Raw genomic sequence first — 24,154 nt, forward strand, 5'->3', positions numbered from 1 at the left:
GGGTGCGAATTTGCAACAGGGCGAAGGGTAGGCATTTGGTAACTGTCTTCAGGCCCTGCCTCCCTTCCCAAGAGATGGGGTATTGGCGCACTCTGACGTCGGGGCTCTGAGGCTTTCATTTTACCTCCACAGGTCGAATTGCGAGCCCCCCCCGGTTCCCTTTGGCGACCCAAACCCTAGGGTCTATCTCTGTCAATCGGGACTCACTAAGGTATGACATGGTAACGGCTAATTCATCCTCTTCTCCCACTTCTATTCGTAGTCCGAAACGGACTATTAAATCCCGTCCCAACAACCCATAGGGAAGGTGCGGGAGGTGAAGGAGTTCCACTGGAGCTCCTCCTCCTCCAGCCGCAAGGGTTGTGGTTCAAATATTCTTGCACTGAAAACCCCACCCTTTACTCCTGAAATGTTTAATGTTTTAGCCTGGAAGCCAACCCCCCTCGGATGGAGGGGGATTGAGGACCTGCTGGCGCCTGTGTCAACTAAGAAAGTAACATCTTGTCTAAATGGGCCCACCCGTAAATTTACCAAGGGTTCTTGGTAGGCCCGTGTTCCGATCCTCCCCTGACTTCCCTAATCCATTTGTTCGCGCTCCATTTCATACATCCCTTCTCGCTCCCTTTTAAAATCGGGACAATCCCTCTTGAAGTGTCCCAGTTTCCCGCAATGGTAACATCCGGCCGCCTGAGGCCGTTCGATTCCATAAGATCCTCCTCTCCCACTTCTGCCCCGTCTCGCACCTCTCCCTCTCCAACGTTCCCTCGACCTTCCTCTTTCCATCCCATAACCTTCTTCCCCCATTCCGGTGGATTTACAAGCTTCCCGTACGGCTGCCACCATCATTTTTGTCTTCTGTTTCTCCCTTATTACATCCCTCTGAACGTACACCTTCTGTGCTTCCAGTAATAATTCTGCAACATCTTTTTCAGCCCAATCCTCCACTTTCTGTAATTTCTTCTGAATGTCAGGCCATGACTTAGTCACAAAGTGCACCTTAAGCATGCCCTTGCCTATTTCCCCATCGGGGTCTAAACCTGAATACTTTCGTATGGACTCCCGCAAACGGTCTAAAAACTCACTCGGGGATTCATCCTTTTTCTGTCCAACTTCGAATGCTTTCGCTAAATTCCGCTGTTTGGACATGCAGGTTTTGATTCCCCTGATTATAAGGTTTCTGAGGTCTGTCATATTAGCCCGTCCCCCCTCGTCATTATGATCCCACCGAGGGTCCTCTAAGGAGTACTTCTGCTCTCCACGCTGAGGGCCGTCCTGATGCTCCCTATCCCAAATGGCCATTGCACTATTCTGGATCATGACAATTTCATCGTAATTAAATAGTATTCTCATCATGGCCTGCAATTCGGCCCATGTGTATATACTGGGCCCCAGAAATTGATCTAATTGTGTTCCCACACTGACAGGGTCGTCCAGTAGACGGGGTAGTTCATTACGGAGTTGTCGGATATCCCCAGAATTTAAAGGTTGTACTACGAATCCGGTCCGTTCGTTCCCAAACGGCACCTCTCGTAAAGGGTTCATCTGTTCAACATTGTTAACCCTCTCAGCACCCAATCTCTCTTCTTGATCTCTCCGCATCTCAATTCGGGCTGATCTCCTAATGCCTGGGGTGGGCTCTTCTTCCCTTCCTATGTCCCCCCCAGCAGGCACTCCCTCACTGAGCATGACCTGCCGGGAACCGGGATTATCCGATGCAGGAGGGAGGTCCGCGCTGGACGCCTGGCCGTGCGCGGGTTGTACATACGGGGGCGGGGCAGAAGGGGGCAAACCGTTGGTGAGGACGTCCCAAGACTTCTGGGGCTTTCTCGGGTCTGTTTGGGGAATCAGAGGATAGAGACTCGTGGGGTCCCCGCAGTCACTCGCCAACCAGGCGGCGGCGTATTTGCTCTCTTCTGGGTCAAACGGTTGTTTTCTGTTAACATATATATTTAGGAGTTGACACACCCAGTCTTCATCAGACCCATACTCGGGCCAAACTACCGAGGGGGCGCGGATAGGTTCTTTGGTCCATATAAAACAACAATATTTTATCATAGTCTCTTTCTTTAAGTCCTTTGTCCTACTGCTTTCCGTCCATAAACTCAATTTCCGACATAGTGGACTATCGGGGGGTATTTCTTTTCCATTTACAGTCCTCCCTGACTTGTCCTTAGTGGACATAAAGGTCTGATTTCCCATGGTCTATCTTCGGTCCTGGTCTTAAACGCCTAAAGCATTTTCACAGATAACCGTCAAAACCACAATTTCCCATGGTCTATCTTCGGTCCTGGTCTTAAACGCCGAAAGCATTTTCACAGATAACCGTCAAAACCACAATTTCCCATGGTCTATCTTCGGTCCTGGTCTTAAATGCTTAAAGCGTTTTCACAGATGACCGTCAAAACCACAATTTCCCATGGTCTATCTTCGGTCCTGGTCTTAAACGCTTAAAGCGTTTTCACAGATGACCATCAAAACCACGCGGCCAACAAGGAAGAACAAAAAGAAACTCTCACCTTGATTCGTGCACGAAGTTGTCTGGCCTTTTTAACTGTGTGTACCCCCGCGTATAGTCACTAACCGGTCGTCCCAGCACTCGTCCGTGTGTTCCTTTTCTCGGGATCCAAAATTATTTTAATGAGCCGGGTCACTCTCTTGGCCGACGGCTGACGGACCAAGCCGATCCAGTGAGCAGTATAAATATATACCAGACGCGTCTTTTTGTATCAGACTTGATCCACGAGCCGAAGAGAGCCCCGGCAATAATTATTGCATCCTGGACGAGCCCCCAATTGTGCAGGATAGGGGACTCTGCGACCCCCCATCAGGCACTCTGCTTCCCTTCCCAAGAACAAAGACACGGAGGAGTTCGTCCAAAACTATTTATTCAATTCTGCAGAACCGGGTGTTACCTCAATGGCTTCCCACGAGGCACACACACAGATTGTAATCCCCGCACGTTATATACATGTAGAAGTGGGCTGGGCCTTCTACTGTCTCAGCCAATGAGTGTTAAAGTTCCCCACTGTCCTCCTGATGGATGAGATTATTTGGTTATTCACCCAGCCAATCAGTGTTCGAGTTCCCCGCTTCTCCCTTATATGGATGATGACGTACAGCCGTGGTTGTGGGCGGTCCCTCAGCCACGAGGAAAGCTGTTTCCATTGTTCCATTCATGAAAATCTGGGGGAGTGTCTGCTCGTGCTTACTACAAGGTAGAGAAGACTAAAATGGTGGTTTGTACTTACTATGTGCTTACTACAGCAGTTAATGATTTAAAAATTACACCACCCCCTACATCCATTGTTCAGGCCTTTTTCAAACTTAAAATACAATCCGTCAGAGTCAACATGGTTTTACAAAGGCTAAATCGTGTTTGAATTGTTTGCTTGAGTTATTTGAAGATGTCACAAACGATTCATGGGAATCTTGGAGCTGGAACATATTTGGTCTTCCTGAAGGCATCGAATTTGTCACTTCTCCAAAAAGTAAGTGGTAAGATCAGACAACATGGGTTTAGAAGTAATTTATTAGCTTGGATGGAGGATTGGTTAACCAACAAAATGGAGTCAGATGGAATACATGTGCCATTTTCTTTTGGCAAATGCAATTTGTGGGGTGCCATTGATTTCAGTACTCATGTCTCAACTATTTGCGATCGATGGTATTACTGTACTCGGTTGACGGGATTGAAAATACATTTTCAGATCACACTAATATCGGTGGGAAATTACTTCGGAATGATGATGCAAAAGATCTTAAAACTATATGGATAGGTTGGGTGAATGGACTAACATTTGGCAAGGAAAATTAAAATGAATAAATATGGGGATATTCAAGTTGGCCAGTATAATAGAAAGACAAATTGTTATCTAAATGGAGGGAAAGTTGAAAGTGCTTACGTGCAGAGGGATCTGGGTTTCTGCTTGCATATCACAGAAAACCTGCATGCGGGTACTGCAAGCAATGAGAAATGCAAGCATAATTTCAGTGTTTATTTAGAAAAGGATAGAGTAGAAAGGTAGGGAGTGTTGGTGCAGCTATGCAAGGCAGTAGTGAGGCTGCAACTGGAGTACAGTTTGGGTGTCCTGCAGAATGAGGTATTTACATTGTCGGCAATTCAAAAGAGCTTCATTAGATTGATTCCATATTTGAAATGCTTGTCTTATGAAGAGAAATTGAGCAGTTTAGGCCTATACTCTCGAGTTTTTAAGAATGAAAGGAGATCTCATTGAGGTCTGTAAAATGCTAAAAGTAATTTAAAGTGTAGACGTGGAGTGGAATTTTTTTCATATGGCGCAATCTACAACAAGAGACTGGAGTTTGAGGATGGAGCGATGGCAGGAAAGTGGAACAGAGGCCGCGTTGACATCAGCCTCATCGAGGGGTTGGATTCCTCACAGAAGTTCCTTGTTCTTTTTCAACCCTTCGACTGTGTTGCAAAGGAATGGGGGAGGACTGGGTATCATACAGGAAGCAGGCACTCAGGATAAATCAGTTAGAGAGAACGTAACAGTAGGGTCACACAGTGACCAGCGCTGGGTTCTCAACTATTTACAATCTATATTAATGATCAGGAGGATGGAACAGACATACAGATGCTGCGTTTGGTGATGTCGCTGTCATAAGCAAGAGACTAAATTATCAAGAGAGGGTGGAGAGTCTGCAAATATATTCAGAGAGGTAAAGGCAATAGATAATAGTTTGGCAGGTGAAATTTAACATGATAAAACCTCTCATTTCATTTACAGGAATAATGGAAAGCAATATGTTACTGAATGGAGAGGGATTACAAGGCTTAATGATATTGTGTACTGGAGGGTTCACTCAGATCCGTTCAGACATGATCGTCAGCTCCCAGATACTCCAAGTGACCCTATTGCTCTCCGAACACATGGAATACTTTGATGTGGTTGATTGGTGGTGGGGATGGTGTTTTGAAACGTGCATCAAGGGGACGGTCTTTATCCAAGATATATTCATTTCTTTCTACGTGAAGACCCGATGACGATGGGATTGGTTACCTGCTTCTGAACAAAGAGGCCGTGACTGCTGCCAGGACAGTGGGTATTCACCAACATGATGTACTTTGCATGGGTACAGTGTAACATTAATAGAGAGAGAGCTCCTCCAGTTCCTCTACCTCTCCCCATTGACATGGGTACTCTGCAGATGCCATGTATACCATCGGAAATCCCACTATTCTGGATACACCCGGCAGCTCCCTGCTGTGGGAGGAAGAATGTATTGACCTCATCCACCATACACATCCTCCATCACCAATGGTGACATTGATGTTGAGATACTGGGAAATGATGGCTATGTCACCTAGTCCTGCCTGGAAAGTTCTGGATCATAGAAGCTGAATGAAACTGTGACCCAAACAGCCACTGACAGCACCATCCTCCCCCTGGTGTGAAGCTGTGGGTCGTGTTAAAGGAGGTGACACTGCTCTGTGACCAGCTCCTTGTTCAGTCAGGGTCCCCTCATACTCTGCTCCTGGGTTAAGTGGAGCTTAGGAAGCTGTTCCTGGAAGACCCGATGTGGATACAGCAGATCCCTTTCCCCACACACACACACTGCGTAGTTTCAGAACTTCCCCTCTCTGCAGCCTCTGCTCCATTTGGTGTTCATGTTACAGACCCAGATACTGTAACTACAGTCTCCATGCTCCATCCCGAGTTGGGTCACCACATCCTCAGGTCTCCCTGAATGTCTGAGGCAGCTCACAGCACATCCTCCAGAAAACCATCCCCAGCCCCTCAACTAAATTTTCAATTACAGGAGTCAGTCAGAAACCCCTCGGCTACAAATGTTGTGGACCAGACCAGATCCCCGAAAAATGTTTTAAGAATGCCGTTTATACTCAAACCTTTCCTTATTTTGAATATAGATGGGAATTGTGCATTCCAGATATTTTGTGACTGGTCTAACCACTCGACATTAAGCAAAATATAATCTATTAAAACTCGTTCGTTAAAATACAATAAAAAAACAACATTTTGGTGTATCTTATATGTTGGAACACTTACAAAAACATTAGATACCGTACCTTCTTGATTTACACCGCTTGGCACAAAGATATATTCAAATACATAGGAGTCTACAACTGTAGTGTCTCCCACCCGCCCTCCTCCTCTAACCTACTTAATAAGGTAAGGTTCATTCTAAACTTCCTCTATTGAATATAAGTTTGTTAATAATTTTATAGCAACTTGAATGAAGCTTTCTACTTTAGTACTGAGTGGGTGTTCAGATAAGTCGTGTGTGAGTGCTAGGGCAGTTGCTTGCTCCTCCTGCAGAATGTGGCACATAGGAGACATGGCACACGTCTCCGCTGGCTACAACTGCCGGAAGTGCACCCAAGTCAGCTCCTTGAAAACGGTATTTGGGAATTGGAATTGGAGCTGAATGAACTACGGATCATTCGGGAGGCTGAGGGGGTAATTGAGAGGAATTACCGGGAGTTGGTCACTCCTAAGACTCAGGACAAGGATAGATGGGTTACAGTTAGGGGGAGGAAAGGGGATAGACAGACAGTGCAGAGATCCCCGATGGACATTCCCCTCATCAATAAGTATATCGTTTTGGATACTGCTGGGGGGGGGGGAATGAACTACCAGAGGAAAGCCATAGCAGTCAGTTCTCTGGCACTGAGCCTGACACTGTGGTAAAGAAGGGAAGGGGGCAGAATAGAAAATTACTCGTCGTAGGGGACTCGATAGTTAGGGGAACCGACAGGAGATTTTGTGGTCACGGTAGGGATTCCCGGAAGATATGTTGGCTCCCTGGTGCCAAGGTCCAGGACGTCTCCGATTGCGTGTATGAACTTCTAAAAGGGGAGGGCGAACAGCCAGAAATCTTGTTACATATGGGCACTAATGATATAGCCAGGAAAATGATCAAGGATATAAAAAGTGATTTCAGGGAGTTAGGATGGAAGCTGCAAATCAGGACGAACAGAGTAGTGTTCTCTAGTTTACTACCGGTGCCACGAGATAACGAGGCGAGGAACAGGGAGCGGGCACAGCTTAACACGTGGCTGCGCAGCTGGTGTAGGTGGGAGCGCTTCAGATATGTAGATAATTGGGATGCCTTCTGGGGAAGGTGGGACGTGTACAAGAAGGACTGGTTGCATGTGAACTGGAAAAGGACCAATGTCCTGGGTGGAAAGTTTGCTCGAGTCGTTCGAGAGGGTTTAAACTAGTATGGCAGGCGGGTGGGAACCTGAGCTGCATACCGGAGGTGAGAGTTGATCCAGATGAGGCAATATCAAGAGGTAGACCAGCTAGTGGGAAGGACATTCCTGGGAAGGAACCAAGGGATCAGTTAAAGTGCGTTTGCTTTAATGCGAGGACTATCAGGAATAAAAGTGATGAACTTAGAGCATGGGTTGGTACCTGGAGCTATGATGTTGTGGCCATAACAGAGACATGGGTTTCTCAGGGGCAGGAATGGTTGCTGGATGTTCCAGGGTTTAAGGTATTTAAAAAGAAAATGGAGGGGGTGTAGCACTACTAATCAGAGAAGCTATCACAGCTACAGAAGCTTCCATTGTCAAGGAAGATCTGCCTACCGAGACAGTATGGGTGGAAATTAGGAACAGCAAGGGAGAAGTCACCTCATTAGGGGTTTACTACAGGCCCCCTAATAGCAGCAGAGAGATGGAAGAAAGCATATGTCAGTGGATTTTGGAAAAGTGTGGACGTAGTAGGGTTGTTGAAATGGGTGACTTTAACTTTCCCAATATTGATTGGAACCTCCTTCGAGCAGATGGTTTGGAAGGAGATGTTTTTGTAAGGTGTGTTGAGGAGTACGTTGACAGGCCGACGAGGGGAGAGACGATTCTTGATTTGGTGCTTGGAAACGAGCCGGGGCAGGTATCAGATCTTGTGATGGGAGAGCATTTTGGTGATAGTGACCACAACTGCCTCACATTTTACATAGCTATGTAGAAGGGGAGGATAAGGCTAAATGGGAGGATATTTAATTGCGGAAGAGAAACTATGATGCGATGAGACATGAGTAAGGAAGCATGGAATGGGAGCAATTGTTCCATGGTAAAGGCACAATAGACATGTGAAGACTGTTTAAGGAACAGTTGTTGTAAGTGATGAATAAATATGTCCCTCTGAGACAGACAAGAAATGTAAGATAAAGGAAACTTGGATGATGAGAGCGGTGGAGCTTCTCGTCAAAAGGAAGAAGGTAGCTTACATAAGGTGGAGGCAGCTAGGGTCAAGCTCAGCTCTAGAGGATTACAGGCAGACGAGGAAGGAACTCAAAAATAGTCTGAGGAGAGCCAGGTGGGGCATGAGAAAGGCTTGGCAGAAGGGATTAGTGAGAACACAAAGGCATTTTATACTTATGTGAGGAATAAGAGAATGGTCAAAGAAAGAGTCGGGCCGATCAGGAATAGCAGAGGTAATTTGTGTGTGGAGTCCGAGGAGGTAGGGGAAGCGGTAAATGAGTTTTTTGCTTCTGTCTTTACGAAAGAAAGGAACTTTGTTGTGAATGAAACCTTTGAAGAGCAGGTGTGCATGCTGGAATGGATAGATTGACAAGTTGCCAGGCCCGGACCAGATTTGTCCTCGGCTGCTTTGGGAAACGAGAAATGTAATTGCTTCGCCAATTGCGAAGATCTTTGCATCCTCGCTCTCCACTGGAGTCGTACCTGAGGACTGGAGAGAGGCCAATGTAATTCCTCTCTTCAAGAAAGGAAATGGGGAAATCCCCGGCAATTACAGACCAGTAAGTCTCACGTCTGTCATCTGCAAGGTGTTAGAAAGGATTCTGAGGGATAGGAATTTTGAACATCTGGAAGAGCATGGCTTGATTAAATGCAGTCAACACGGTTTTGTGAGGGGCAGGTCATGCCTCACAAACCTTATCGAGTTCTTTGAGGATATGACTAGAAAAGTTGATGAGGGTCGAGCTGTGGATGTGGCGTATATGGACTACATCAAGGCGTTTGATAAGTTTCCCCATGGTAGGCTCATTCAGAAAATCAACTAGCCACGAAACCCCACGACCAGCTATCCCTAGTAGCCACACACGCAGACGACAAGCAACATGAATTCGACTGGGACAACACTACCATTATAGGGCAAGCCAAACAAAGAACAGCCAGGGAATTCCTAGAAGGATGGCACTCATCCACAAACTCCATCAACAAACACATCGACCTGGACCCAATATATCGGCCACTACAGCGGACAGCTGAAACTGACAACAGGAAGCGGCAGGGACAGGCCACTATAAATGCCGGAGGAAACACCACAGAAGCGCTTCACAGGAGGCTCACAAGCACGAGACAGGGGACGAAACGTTTGCAACAAAACTTTCCAGCTCAGCGAACAGAACCACAACAAAGCATATGGTGTTTTGGCTTTCATTAACAGGGGGATTGAGTTTAAGAGTCGTGAGATCTTGTTGCAGCTCTATAAAACTTTGTTTAGACCGCACTTGGAATACTGCGTCCAGTTCTGGTCGCCCTATTATAGGATAGACGTGGATGCTTTGGAGAGGGTTCAGAGGAGGTTTTTCAGGATGCTGCCTGGACTGGATGGCTTATCCTATGAAGAGAGGTTGACTGAGCTCGGACGTTTTTCATTGGAGAAAAGGAGGAGGAGAGGGGACCTAATTGAGGTGTACAAGATAATGAGAGGCATAGATAGAGTCGATTGTCAGAGACTATTTCCGAGGGCTGAAATGACTAACACGAGGGGTCATAGTTTTAAGCTGGTTGGAGTAATGTATCGAGGGGCTGTCAGGGGTGGGTTCTTTACACAGAGAGTTATGAGAGCATGGAATGCGTTGCCAGCAGCAGTTGTGGAAGCAGGGTCATTGGGCACATTTAAGAGACTACTGAACATGCATATGATCACAGAAATTTGAGGGTACATACATGAGGATCAGTGGTCGGCACAACATTGTGGGCTGAAGGGCTTGTTCTGTGCTGTACTGTTCTATGAAATGTGTTCTATATCCTTACAGCAGTTTTCCAATCCAGGAGGAAACAACATCAACAGCGATCTCAGAGAAAAGCAGCTGGGGATCATGTATTGAAACTTCCACCCCTTCTGAGATCCCCAGCAGCTTCTGAATGCTGCAGCTAAAAACAAAACGAGGAAACCTGGTCTGGGAGAGCTGGCCACTGCCCTTCCATTGTTATCACCGCTTTAATGAAACCTAAAGGCTTTCTCAGTTATTTACTTAAACAGTTTTTAGTCAGCAGTTCTGCACCTCTGCCTTTAAAACTACATTTTAAAAAAACCCAAGAGAAAATAACCTTTTTACAGTGATAGTATCCTCAAGACTCCATCTTTAATAGAATAATCCATCAATATACAAAGACGGATTCATTTTAGACCTCCTAATCTTCCTCTATTAGCAGACTGAAATGCATATATATTACATTGACTGTGAGCATACAAATGTTCACAATTAGTTTCGATTTCAGACATTTTACTACTGCCACAGAATGCCTTTGTCTTTCTTCATCCACGTCTCCAAAACGTGACAAAACTTAAGTTTTCTCGCCCTGTCACCTGTATAATTTCAAATTGAATGGCGAAAATAATAAGCTCAATCGAAACAGACTGGTATTTTTCTCCTTAAACTTCTGCAAAAACTTTACGCGGTCACGATCAGTGATAAAGATTTGTCTCATGTATGTTATTCACAATTTAAATGCTGAAATGTTGTAATGTCAACACTAAACTCAAGACCTCCTTCCCCATTGTGGAATAAATCTGTTGATGTTTTCTCTGGACACTCCAACCACACATTACATAACGGAGCACTCCTGATCTCTCCAATAGTCCTTATGAAAGACATTGCTCCTCATGTCTCAGCATAAATGAATTACAAGCTTCTGTACCTCTTAATGCTCTAATCTCTTTACCTGATACTCCTGGCCTTTGCCAATAAACCTTACTCTCACAGATAAATGTTTTAAGAAATGTCGCACATTCTTCTCAATCTCTCACAGAAACCAAACCTTGATTTCTGAACTCAATTATCATCATCAGCCATTTTAGCTTCTAATCTTGCCGTTTTAACTCTCTGCTCTTCCAAACGAGTTCTCACGACTGCAGGAAGTGAATTGTTGAACTTCTCCAAAATAAGAATCTCTCTAAGAGTGATATAGGTGTGCTCTGTTTTTAATACCCTTACCCACATTTCAAGCTTACTTTGTTTGATCCTTTCAAACTGAATGTGCGTTTAACCAGGGACCGTTTTTTTAGATTCCTGAAACGCTGTCTGTCAGCTTCTGGCACAAGCTCATATGCACTTCAGACGGCTTTATTCACCACCCCATACTGGCTAGATACCTCCTCCAATAGGGATGCAAATACCTATCAGCTTTGTTTGAATCAACTAAATCCACATTGTCACTGATTTAGCCACTTTCTCAAATGAAAATTATAAGGCTTCCCTATCCTTCACATCAAATTTAGAGAATGCCTGGATGCATTTAAAAAGAAACCCATTAGACCATTGGTTACAATAGAGTTGCTCAACCTCACTAACCTCCTCATCCCGCCGACCACCTACCTTCATCTCCGCCTTCTATGTCAACTTTCCTCTCCAATTGCTAACTGTTTAAGTTGAAACTCTGTTTTTCTTCTATCCTTTTCTCTTTTTCTTCTTCATTTCAGGGATATGTGGGATAGGTGCCTTAGTCGGGGTAAATGTAGGGGAGAGGAATGGGTCTGGGTAGGTTACTCCTCGGAGGGTCGGTGCGGACCTGTTGGGTCAAATGGTCTGTTTGCAAATTCTAAACTGAATTTGGTATTATCGATTTAGAACCGGACACTAGTCCCCAGTTTGCTATAGACGAACCAGATGACCTCAAATTGTTTTAAGAAGGTAGCTTGGATGCCAACCTTTTCTTATTTTAAAGGTAGATGTGAGTTGGGTGTTTCAGATGTGATGTTACAAGTCAAACCACTCACCATTAAGCAAGACACAATGTATTTAAACACTGTAATGAAAATCCATACAAATTGAAGAGGAATCTAGAATACTTTAACGATTGGAAACCTTAACAGAATAATGGAAACAGTACCTTCTACAAATGAACTGTTCGAATATACTAACATCACCGAAACAAACCCCTTGGCAAAATCGAAATTTCAGACATACATTCTTGCATACAGTTCTCCAATCCAGGAGGAAGCAGCATCAAGACAGGTTTCAGAGACAGTAGCAGCTGCAGATAACTATTTATTAAAAACCCTGAAAGCGTCGTAAGTTATTTACTTGAGCCGTTTTCAACAGGCAGTTTCGCCTTTAAGATCTCTCCTTTAAAAAAAGGAGAAAATAATATTTTTTTTAAAATGACAGCATTGTCACACAATTTAGATGTCTGGTCCTTTACTTAAGGGGCTTCCTCGTGTTCTTGATCGCAAGGTCACCTGAGAGGGACAAATACAGGTACAGACCAAGTTACAAGAATGTGTCTCATAACTTCTGAAACACCCCTGTCCATGGACCATCACATGGGACATACAGAGAAGTGAACAATAGCCTGATACACACCCTTTCATTACTTCTGAGCTGCACAATGCCAGCCTCCATAGACCAAAGAGCCAAAACCCAAGACCAGGGAACGATACAGAGGGACAGAGAGATTCACTAAAAGACAGAAACAGACAGTAAATTAACTGAAAAGATGCTGTGGAATTATGGGGAAAAAGACAGGGCAGTGTGACTAACTGGAGAAGTGAGATCTTCGAGAGTAAAATGACAAGAATGAGAACATTGAAGAAAGGCATTGTCAGATCAGCTGAAATTGTTCGTTATATCATATTCTGAATCTGCTTCACAGAACACCACATAACATGAACTGGGACAAGATGACAGCCCATCATGGAGAGCTGTGCAGACCATGCTAGTGTTTTGCTCAGTGAACTGCACTATCTGCCCAGCATGGAGAATATTGCAAACATTACTATCATATGCTAACTATACTCGCATCAGATTACTGTCTCAATGGGAAGGTTTTCTCTCTCTGCGTGTGTGTGTGCTCATCAGAAACTGAGAGAGAGTGCGTGTGTGTCCGCGCGATTGGAGTGCTGGAATACGAAACTCATTGTTTGAGAAGGAACACACATGGAGGAAACTGTTTTATCTCCGAACAACTGGCAGGCTTTTGGATAATCAACAGAGGGAACGTGAGAAGTTTCATGGACTGATGAGAAAAAGTGTTTGAGAATGCTAAAGTAAAGGCATTGCAATACACAGTAGCAAAATATATCCGCGTGCGCATGAATGACATTTGGATGGGAGTTTGGTGTGAGTGCGAATCAGATTTGCTTCAGCAGGTTTGAAGCCGGGATTTTCAGCAGCAGATTATTGTCTTCGTTACGAATGTACTTCATAGCTCAAGGTTCAAACAGCAGATGGAATAAACCAGTGAGATACATTCTTGAGTGGTGAATATTTCAAGTTAGAAATGGTCAGGGCATGGTGTCAGGAATCAGCTCATTGTCAAAGGGATCACCCACAGTTGGGACTTGTCTGCTTCAGTCGCAGATACTGGCCAGGGATGCGATGGAAACAGTGGAAGGAAGTGGCGTTTGTAACCAGAACAATCGACAGTGACCTCCATGTTCTGAATAGCAAAGGCAATGATGCAATGCATTGTGGGTCTCCGTTGAAATGGAGTCGGTCAACATAGAGACCCATGAGTAACAATGCCAGAGCAGAGAGGGAAACAGTAATTGAACACGTTCATTGATGTAGTTAGTAGTGGTCTGTAGAGTGTAAATATGGATTGAGAGTTTCAACAGGAAAATAATAGTGGCAAGAAGTGTAGACTATATGTAATAAGAGTAATACAGTCATAACTGTTTTATAGAAAAAAAACATCTAGACAGTGACACTTACCAGGGACACCAATGAGAGCCAGGAAGGGATAATAAAAATATTTAATAATGAGAAGAACAAAATAGATCCGAAATGATAATGACGACTCATCATAATATGTCGAAAGAAACCAAATATAATAGGGTAAACCCCTCTCCATTGTAGGAATTTTCCAGTCTATTGTTCTCAGATTCTGATCCATTGTTGGAACATTCCAGTCTAATGTTCTCAGATTCTGATCTCTCCTCCCCTTTTCTCTGGATCTGCTGATCCCTGTCAGTGCTTTCTGTGATGCTTCCGCTCATGTTATGGCATAACACATTGAACGGCGCCCATTTATCATTGAAAAATGGAAACCCTCCACTGGGATAATTATAATCCATGGAGACTGGCATTAATCACAGTCCCTGAACAAACAGGCTCAGTTAACCAGTTCGAAACATCGCTTTACATATCACTATAAAAGGGGAACATTTAGTGGGTTTGGATTGAATGGATGAGGGTTGCTGAGTGATGGACCATAAATCTTTCAATCTTTTCAAATCTTATTTTCCTTGTAAATTAATAGAACACTGCAGGGGTCTGTATATATTCCATTTTGTTTATTAAAGAGGCAGTTTTAAAATAACAGATCGGTTGCATAAAAAAGTCAGGTGGGCAAGTTTCTGGATACCTTATCAAAACGTAAGGTACATATTGACCAATGTGAGGCTACTCCTGGTTTTAAGTGCCCTGTTATCAAATCCTTTCAGAACCTTGAGACATAGCATTGAGACTGCTGCTCAGGAACAGGGTGAAGAAATTCTGTCCCTATGGGCCTCTTACAGAGGGATAGCAGAACGCTATTAACACCACATTAGACTGTTGCTACTTGAAAAGATGGAATGTTGTCACATTTTGCCAACAGAATCATTCAAAACAAATATATGTGTCGCTGCAGCTGTACGAGGCGTTACTGAGAGGGCACCTGGAGTACATTGTGTTGTTTGTGTTTCTGTAACTGAGAAGGGATGGACCTCCATCAGTTTACAGGCTGATCATAAACCACAGGTTGCTGTGTTAATTAATGTCTCCAGTCTGTTACAGTGGCACAGGAGGATGTCATTCAGCCCGTCGAGCTCATTACAGAGAAACAGAAAAGGTCATTCAGCCTCTTGAGTCTATTACAGAGTGACAGGAGGAGGCTATTCAGCCTCTTGAGCCTGTTACGGAGTGGTAGGAAGTGTTTATTTAACATTCTAAGTCTGTTACGCATAAATATTAGTTTTAAATCACTTATGGGATAGGAAAGATCTGATGTAAACATTAAAGTTCTAACCTTGAATAAGGCCAGTTTTTTGAAAGTGTCAGGCGAGTCCTGTGAAATGCTGATTGGGATGCCCTGTTCACAGGTAACGGGATGGTTGGAAAATGCAAGGCAATCAAAACTTGGATTCAGAGAATCCAGAGACACCGAGTTCCTATTAGTGAGATGGGCAAGGCCGGTGAGTTCAGGGATTGCTGGATGGCTCGATATGTTGATGGACTGATCAAGGAAAGGAAGGAGGCATATGTCAGGTAAACAGAGCTGATATCAAGTGAATCTTCAGAGGAGTATAAAGGCAGTAAGGGTATAGTCAATGGGGAAATCGGGCCAGAAAAATGGGGAAATGAGATGGCTTTAGAAATAGGGATAACGAGGCTTTGAAGAAATTCTACAAATCCTTTAATGGCAAAAGAAAATAACTCGGGAGAGAATAGGGCACCTTAAAGATCAGTCAGGCTACCTTTGTGTGGAAACACAGGAGATGGGAGGGACACTAAACAAGTATTTCTCCTCAGTATTTAATGTGGAGGAGGTTACAAGAACGAGAGAATGAGAAATACATAGTGATATCTTGAAAAGTGTCTATATTACAAGGAAGTGCTTGCCATTTTAAAACGCATAAAGGTGAACAAATCCCTGGGACCTGATCAGTTGTATCCCAGAATTTTGTGGGAAGCTAGGAAAGAGATTGCTCAGCCTTTTGCTAATATATTTGTATCATTAACTTCCACAGGTGATGTGACAAAAGACTGGAGGGCTGCTAACATTGTGTCATTATTTAAGAAATTAAGGAAAACCCAGGTAACTATACATCAGTGAGCCTGACGACAATGGCGACTGAATTGTTGGAGGGGATTTTGAGGGAAAAGATGTGTATGCATTTGGAAAGACAAGGACTGAAGAGGTCTTTGTACCTTGGAGATCACGTCTCACTGAATCGGTGGACGTTTTTGAGGAAGTGATGAAAGTGGTTGAATAATGCATGGCACTGGATGTTGCCTTTATGGAATGCAGCAAGAAACCCAAAATGTTCCACATGGTAGATTGGTTAGCAAGGTTAGACTGCTTGGAATCCTGGGAGAGCTCGCCGGTTAGATCCAAAATTTTCTTGAATATTGGAGACAGGCTGTGACAGTGGATATTTGTTCATTGAACTTGGAGGCCTGTGACCAGCCGCGTGCTGCAAAGATCAAGAGTGGGTCCACTGCCTTTTGTCACTTATGCAATCATTTGCATTTCAATATATGAAGTATTGTCAGGAAGTTTGTAGATAATTCCAAATTTGGTGGTGCAGTCGATAGTGAAGAATGATAATTCAGAATATAATGGGACCTTGAGTAGGTGAGCCGAGGAGTGGCAGATGGAGTTTATTTTAGATAAATGTGAAGTGTTTCATTTTTGTAAGACAAATCAAGGCAAGACATGTCGGTAGGGTCCTGTTGAAAGTTGCCAAGCAAGGCGAACTCCATAAAAATTATACAATCCCTACAGTGAGGAAACAGGCTATTCAGCCCATCGAATCAACACCGACCCTCTAAACAGTATCCCACTGGACAAACCCCTACCATATCCTTCTGAGCCTGCATTTCCCATGGCTAATCCACCTCCCTTTCTCATTCTTGGGTGTTATGGGCAATTCAGCATTGCCAATCTGCCCTTATCTGTATATTCTAGTACTGTGTGAGGAAAACATAGCACTCAGAGGAAACTCACACTGACACGGGAAGAATGTGCAAACACCACACAGGCAGTCATTCAAGGATAGAATTAAACCCAGATCGCTGTGCTCTGAAGCAGCAATGCTTGTCACTGAGGTACTGTGTCACCTTGTGGTGCAGGTTCGCAGTGCCGTCACAGGCAGACAGCGCAGTGAAGAAGGCATTTGATGATCTTCCCTTTATTGTTCTGTGCTTTGGGCCGAAGTGTTTGCATGTTATGTTACATCTGCACAGGACATTGGTTTGGCTACTTTTGTAATACTGCCTTTAATTCTGATCTCACTGCTGTTGGAAAGGGAGACTTGAAAGGGTACAGAAGAGATTTAAAAGAATGTTGCAGGTGTTGGAGGGTTAGAGTTACAGGGAGAGTTTGAATAGGCTGGGGCAATTTTCAAATGTTGAGGCTGAGGGGTGACCTTAAAGAGATTTATAAAATCATGAGTGGCAAAGATAAGGTAAACAGTGAACGTCTTTTCCCAGGATAGGCGAGTCCAAAATTAGAAGACAAAGGTTTAAGGTGAGTGGGGAAAGATTTAAAAAGGGACATGAGGGACAACATTTTCACATAGAGACTGCTGTGTGTATGGATCGAGCAGCCAAAAGAGGTGTTGGAGGCAGGTACAGTTACACCATTTAAAAGGCATTTGGATGGATACATGCATGGGAACTGTTTAGAGGGAGATGGGCCAAGTGCTGGCAAGGGGAACGAGATTAATTTAGGATATTGGTGGGGATGGACGACCGGACTGAAGGGTCTTTTTCTGTGTTGTCCATGTCTGAGACTCTATAGCCTCTTGACTCTATAATACAGGAACAGGAGGAGGCTATTCAGCTTCTGAATTCTGCCAGTCAGTTTGTTTGCTCAATTACTGATAGTCAAATACAAAAATACATCATACAGATTTTGCTGGTGTTTTACAGAACAGGAGAAAGGCTTTTAGTTTAGAGAAGCTGTAAGGAATGTGAAGAGGCCATTCAATCCCTCAATTCCATTTCACAGGAGCAGCAGGTGAGCACAGAGCAATTGGAGCCTATTACTCTGGAGGAGGAGGAGGGCATCTATTTTCACAAACCGGGGATCAGGAGGCAGTCACTCAAGGGAGCTGCTGAAGACTGGGACACAGGAACAGGAGGCAGTCAATCAACTGGCCGAGACTGGGACACAGGAACAGGAGGCAGTCATACAACTGCTCAAGTCTGGAGCACAAGGAAATGTTGAGGTTAGTGTGGCCCTAGGATCCTGTTACGCAGGAACAGGAGGTGGTGACTCACTCCCCACCAGTATGGTACACTGGGAGAGAAGGGGAATCTGCTTGTTACAAACAGAAATATATGAATAAGTTGCATTAGTGTCCATTCAATCCTGCCCCACCATTCACTAAGACCACAGCTGATCTGATTGTGATTCCCTCATTCCATATTACGGAGACGCCCCTCTCTGCAGCCTCTGCTCCATTTGTTGGTCATGTTGCACACCCATATGCTGTAATAACAGTCACCATGACTCATCCAGAGAGATGGGTCTAACCGAATGAGTCAGGATTTGAAGGGCCCAATCGCAAGAATGAAAACACAAAATAAAGTTATTGCCACATGTTTAGTTCTCTCACATTCGCAATCCAACTCACATAACCAGCCCATCCATTTTACTTTCAGGATGGAGCACTGTGTAGATCCAACTAGCATACAGCTGCATGCAATCCGGTAATGTCTAGAGTGGAACTCTGTGCAGCCCACACCAATACTTGATGCAAAATCCTGGGCTAAATGTCCAGCGTGGAGAGCTCTGCAGACCGCACTGGTTCATTCATTCAAAGGCTGTTGCATTGCTCGGTAACACTGTGTTAGATCACTGCCCAGTGTGGGGAAACTTGCAGCCAAATTCTGGAAGTGAGACGATGTGCAGCTCCCATCCAGTTACAGTTCCATGTCTCCACTGTGCCTTAACATGGGTTGCTGCCGATGTGAAAATCACTGCGAGCATGAGATGTAAATGGAAACAATTTAAATACCAATTGTTCTGTTTCAGGCGATTATCACTCCAGTATTTAAAGAGGAAATAACTGAGTTAATATCCGATGAGGTTTTGTGGATGGTGCAAACAAGTAAGAGGAGGATGGTGATATTATAATGGTTGCACTATAAGCCTTAAAATCATCAATGCGAATTGGAGGAACAAACATGCAGGGAGACGGGGGGCGGTGGTGGGGGCCTTGCAGGAGTAATCGGGTTGTCTTAATAGGTGCTTTTAATTTTCCTAACATAGACTGGGCTCTCCAGAGGATCAAGGACTTAGATGGGATGAAATTTGCCAAGTGTGTTCAGGAAAGTTTCCACAAGCAGCATGTCGAGGGTCCTACTCAGGAAGAGACAAACTTGACCTATGGTTTGCAAATGGGGCAGGATAGATGAAGGAGGTAAAGTGGAGAAACATTTTGGGAAAAGTGACTAAAGTTGTATTAATTTTAAAATTGGAACAAAATTGGTCGACAGATTCAAGTTCTAAATTGGGGCAAGGCGACTTTTATTGGCATTAGACAGGGACTTGCAGGTAAAAGGATCTCGGGCAAGTGGGAGGCATTTAAAAGTGAGATAACGCGTTTTCAAGGTTTATATGTTCATGTGAAGGTGAAGGCAAAGTGAGGCTGGGAGAGAGAAACCTGAATGACAAGAGATAGTGAGGCTTTGACCAGAAAAAAAGGAGGTAGCTCAGGTTCAGGAAGCTGGAATAAAGGGAATCACTGGACGTACACAAGGGATACAGGAGTTTACTGAAGAAGGAAATCAGGAAGGCGAAAAGGGGGTATGAGATAGCCTTGGCTGAGAAGGTTATGTTGAATCCAAAGATGTTGTTTCAGTATAGTAAAAAAAAAAAGAACAAGTAGAGAGAGAATAGGATGCCTTAAAATCCAAAATGGGCATGCGTATGTAAAACTGCAAGACATGGGCGAGGTCTCAATTTACCTTTTGTTCTATGAAGAAAGCCATGAAGACCTGTGACCTTTGGGGGTGGTGGGGGGGGGGAGTTGGTGGGGAGGTGTTGGTTGTCATATCTTGTACAGTCCATATCACGGTAGAATGCATAAAGTCAGACAAATCTCTTGGTTTTGACCAGATATATCCAGGAATGAAGTGAAGAAATCTCAGGGGCCAAAGTACCGGAAGACTGGGCAGTAGAAAATGTTGTGCCCTTATTCAAGAAGGTCTGCAAAGAAAAGCCTGGGAAACATAACCTGAGAAGTTTCTGAGAGATAGTTGTGATATCTTGGTACAGTCCATATCACAGTAGAGGTGCTGATGGACATATTAGAATGCATAAAGTCAGGTAAATCCCTTGGTCCTGAGAGATATATCCAAGAGGATTGCAAGAGGCGAGAGAAGACAGTTCAGGGGCCAAGGACCCGGAAGACTGGGCGGGAACATATGTGCCCTAATTCAAGAAGGACTGCAAAGAAATGCCTGGGAAATATAGACCAGTAAGCTTCACATCTATTTCGGAACCACTTGAGAAGGTTCGGAGATATAATATATGCATGCATTTGGAAAAGAGAGTTTGACTTGGAGCAGTCAGCATAGCTTTGTGCGTGGCAGATCATGCCATACAAATTTTGGTAAAGTTTTTGGAGGACGTGACCAAGAACGTTGACGCGGGCAGGGTGGTGGACATAGTCTAAATGGATTTTAGTAAGGCCTTTAATAAGGTTACACATGGTAGGCTGCTCTAAAAGGTTAGATCGCATGTAATACCAGGTGAACTGGCAAATTGGCGACAATTAGCTTTATGTTAGCAAGCAAATGACTATGCTGGAGGCATGCTTGTCGGACTGGAGGCTTACATTCTTTGAGGAGAAAGTGAGGTCTGCAGATGCTGGAGATCAGAGCTGAAAATGAAGAAGGGCTTATGCCTGAAACGTCGATTCTCCTGTTCCCTGGATGCTGCCTGACCTGCTGCGCTTTTCCAGCAACACATTTTCAGGACTGGAGGCTTGAGACTAGTGGAATGCTTCAGGGGACGGTGCTGGGACCATTCCTGTTTGTTATCCCTATCGATGATTGGACGAGAGTACACAACGCAAGCTTAGAAACTTTTCAGATGACATGAAAATAGGTGACATCGTTTACAGTGAGGAACATTATCAAAAGTTGCAGCAGTACCTTAACCAGCTGGGGAAGTGGGCTGAGAAATAGCAAATGGATTTTAATATCGATGAGTGTGACGTCTCGCATTTTGGAAAGTCAAATTTAGGTGGGAGTTTAATGATGAATGAGAGGGCCTTAAGGAGTGTAATGGAAAAAAAAAAGGACGTTGGAGATCAGGCGCACGGTTTTCTGAAATTTGAGTCAGAGATACACAGGACAGTGAAGAAGGCTGTTGACACACTGACCTTCATCAGGGCATTGAGTATAGAAGTTGGGCCGTTATATTGCAGGTGTACAGGATGTTGGTAAGACTGCAGTTGGAGTATTGTGCTCAGTTTTGTTCACCTTGCTCTAGAAAGGATATTAGTGAACTGGAAAGATTGGAGAAGAAATTTACAAAGATGTTTCCTGGGCTAAAAGATCGAAGTAATAGGGAGTGGTTGGATAGGTTAGAACCTATTTCTTTACAGCGTTGGAAAGGGGGAGGGGGGTGTCTTAAAGAAGTGTAGATCTTATCAAATCATGAGAGGCGTGCATGGGGTGAATATTTCAAATTCTTTCCTAGGGTTGGTGAATCGAGGACTACAGAGCATCCGTTAATGTTTGGAAAGCAGAAAAATAAAGAAAAGAACCTGGGAGTCAACGTTTTTTACACAGACTGTGGAACGCATATGGACTGATCTGCCAGTGGACAATAACAACATTGAAAAAGCATTTGGATCAATACATTGAAAGGAAAGAATTAGAGGGATACAGAACAAGGACAGAGAAATGGGGTGAGTGTGGATGGACATTTTGGTTGGCATGGACCAGCTGCGCCGAATGGCCTGTTACCGTGCAGTATGGTTGTGAATGAGTGTGTTTTGGAGTTGAGACAGAGAGGATGAAGCCATTTCGATAGTACCATGCAACACGGGTCAGTATTATGGAGAACTATGAGTGAATGGGATATTGTTGTGAGTTCAGACGATGGACAGTTTTGGATGAGCATTTGTTCTGCAGCTTTGTAACTCGGAGTGAGGACAGCCTCATTGGGCTGAATCTAACAAATATTAATCTCAGTGTTATTTTCATTGAGTGTGACGGGAAATGTCTGCACGAGGCTGAGTTAGTTTCCTGGTACTATCTTATCAAATTCACTTCATTGACTCTCCATCCCACCCTATGGTGTCCTTCTCATGCAATGCTGGCCCGATTCTCCCACCCATCATGGCTGGAGGTACTCACAGTCGTCCAGATGCACCTTGATGGTGCCATCTTTAAAAAGCCAATGGGCACACGGTTGAACTTTCTCAGTTTGGAGCTGCCCTGCACAGATTAACCCGAGGATTGCAGATAAGGGTCAGTCACACCACGGTGTATTAGCAGGGGCACGGATGTCCTGGTTGATGGGCAAGTAGAGGAGGGGACCATTCTCTTCCCAGAGGGATCACACCACCAGACCCACCGAGCCTGGACTGAGCTCACTATCCACCTCAGTGCGGTCTGAAGAAATGTCCATCAACAGAGAACAATCATGACTCACCTTCCTCGCTCTGTCAGGAAAGGATCACCGTATTCTCTCTGCTCCCTCACACTCACTGTATATTTGTTATAGCACCGACCACCGAACAAGGCTCCTGCTCCACCACTCTGCTGCATGCAGCACCTTTCCTCTCTCTCTCTCTCTCTCTCTCTCCAAGTGAACTCCAAGCTTTCAATATTTACATAGCAAGGGCAGTGATACATACCTGATTCATAGCTGAAACTGAGTAGGTCAATCCACAAGGCACAACGTCAGAACGAAAGAGGGAGAGGAAGAATGAACAAGTTCTCTGTTGTTCGTAGTGGTTTGGAGAGTGAATGTTTCCAGATTAGAGTAAATGAAAAGAACAGTATACCGTCGCACATGGTTAATGCAAATAGTAAATGGAATGTGAAACCTACCAGGGACACCAACAGTAGCCAGGATAGGATAATAAAAATATTGAATGAGGCGAAGTACATATTGGATCCGCGTTGGTAATGACAACCCATCATAATATGTAGACAGAATCCAAACATAATCGGATAAACCCCTGTTCATTGTTGGAACATTCCAATCTATTGTTCTCAGATTCTGATCCATTGTTGGAACATTCCAGTCTAATGTTCTCAGATTCTGATCCATTGTTGGAACATTCCAGTCTAATGTTCTCAGATTCTGATCTCTCCGTCCCCTCTCTCCGCTGCTGCTGATCCCTGTTAGTGCTGTCGGTGATGTTCCCGCCAATGCTATGGGATAACACATTGAACAGAGCCCATTTATCATTAGAATATGGACCTTCTCCACTGGGATAATTAGAATCCACCCAGACTGACATTAATCACAGTCAGCAAACAAACAGATTCTGTTAACCAGTTCTGTAAATGATTTTACATATCTCAACAAAGGGGGACATTTACTTAGTTTGAATGGAATGATGGGGGTTGGTGAAGGATAAATTATAAATCTTACATTTTTTTTATCTTTCTTCCCTGTATGTGGAAGTATAGCTGGAACACTGCTGGGTTGTATAGGTTTCACCGTATTTCTATAGGGTCAGGGATAAAATAACAGACCGCCTGCATAAAATGTCGGATGGGAAAGTGTTTAGATACCTTTCTTCAATGCTGCTCCTAGTTTGAAATGCCCTGCTATCGAGTCCTTTCATAATTTTGAGACAGTATTTAGAGCATTGAAACTGCTGCTCAGGAACAGGGAGAAACAGGAGGCAGTCACAGAGACTGGCACACAGGAACAGGAGACAGTCATTCAATTGCTCGAAATTGGGACAACAGGACAGGAGGGAGTCATTCAAATGTTCGACACTGGGCGACAAAAAAGGAGGGACTTATTCTACTACTCGAGACTGGGACACAGGGATAGGAGACCGTCACTCAAAGGCTCGAGACTGGTACACAGGAACAGGAGGCAGTCACTCACTGCTCGAGACTGGGACACAGGAACAGGAGGCAGCCATTCAACTGCTCTAGACTGGGAGACGGGAAAACGAGACATTCATTCAACTGCTTGAAACTGGGACACAGGAACAGCAGGCAGTCCATTCAACTATTCAAGACTGGAACACCGGGACAGGAGGGAGTCACTCAACTG

The 24,154-nt window shown here is 44.3% G+C and overlaps 1 pseudogene; it reads right to left on the reverse strand.

The window, feature by feature from the left end:
- Positions 1–23,188, reverse strand: part of LOC148135890 (putative G protein-coupled receptor 139) — a 54,553-nt pseudogene extending 31,365 nt beyond the window's left edge.
- Positions 23,189–24,154: the final 966 nt, after the last annotated feature.

The sequence above is a fragment of the Chiloscyllium plagiosum genome, unplaced genomic scaffold, assembly GCF_037043375.1.
Source record: "Chiloscyllium plagiosum isolate Xiang-an unplaced genomic scaffold, Cpla_swu_hap1 HiC_scaffold_48, whole genome shotgun sequence".
Taxonomy (NCBI): Eukaryota; Metazoa; Chordata; class Chondrichthyes; order Orectolobiformes; family Hemiscylliidae; genus Chiloscyllium; species Chiloscyllium plagiosum.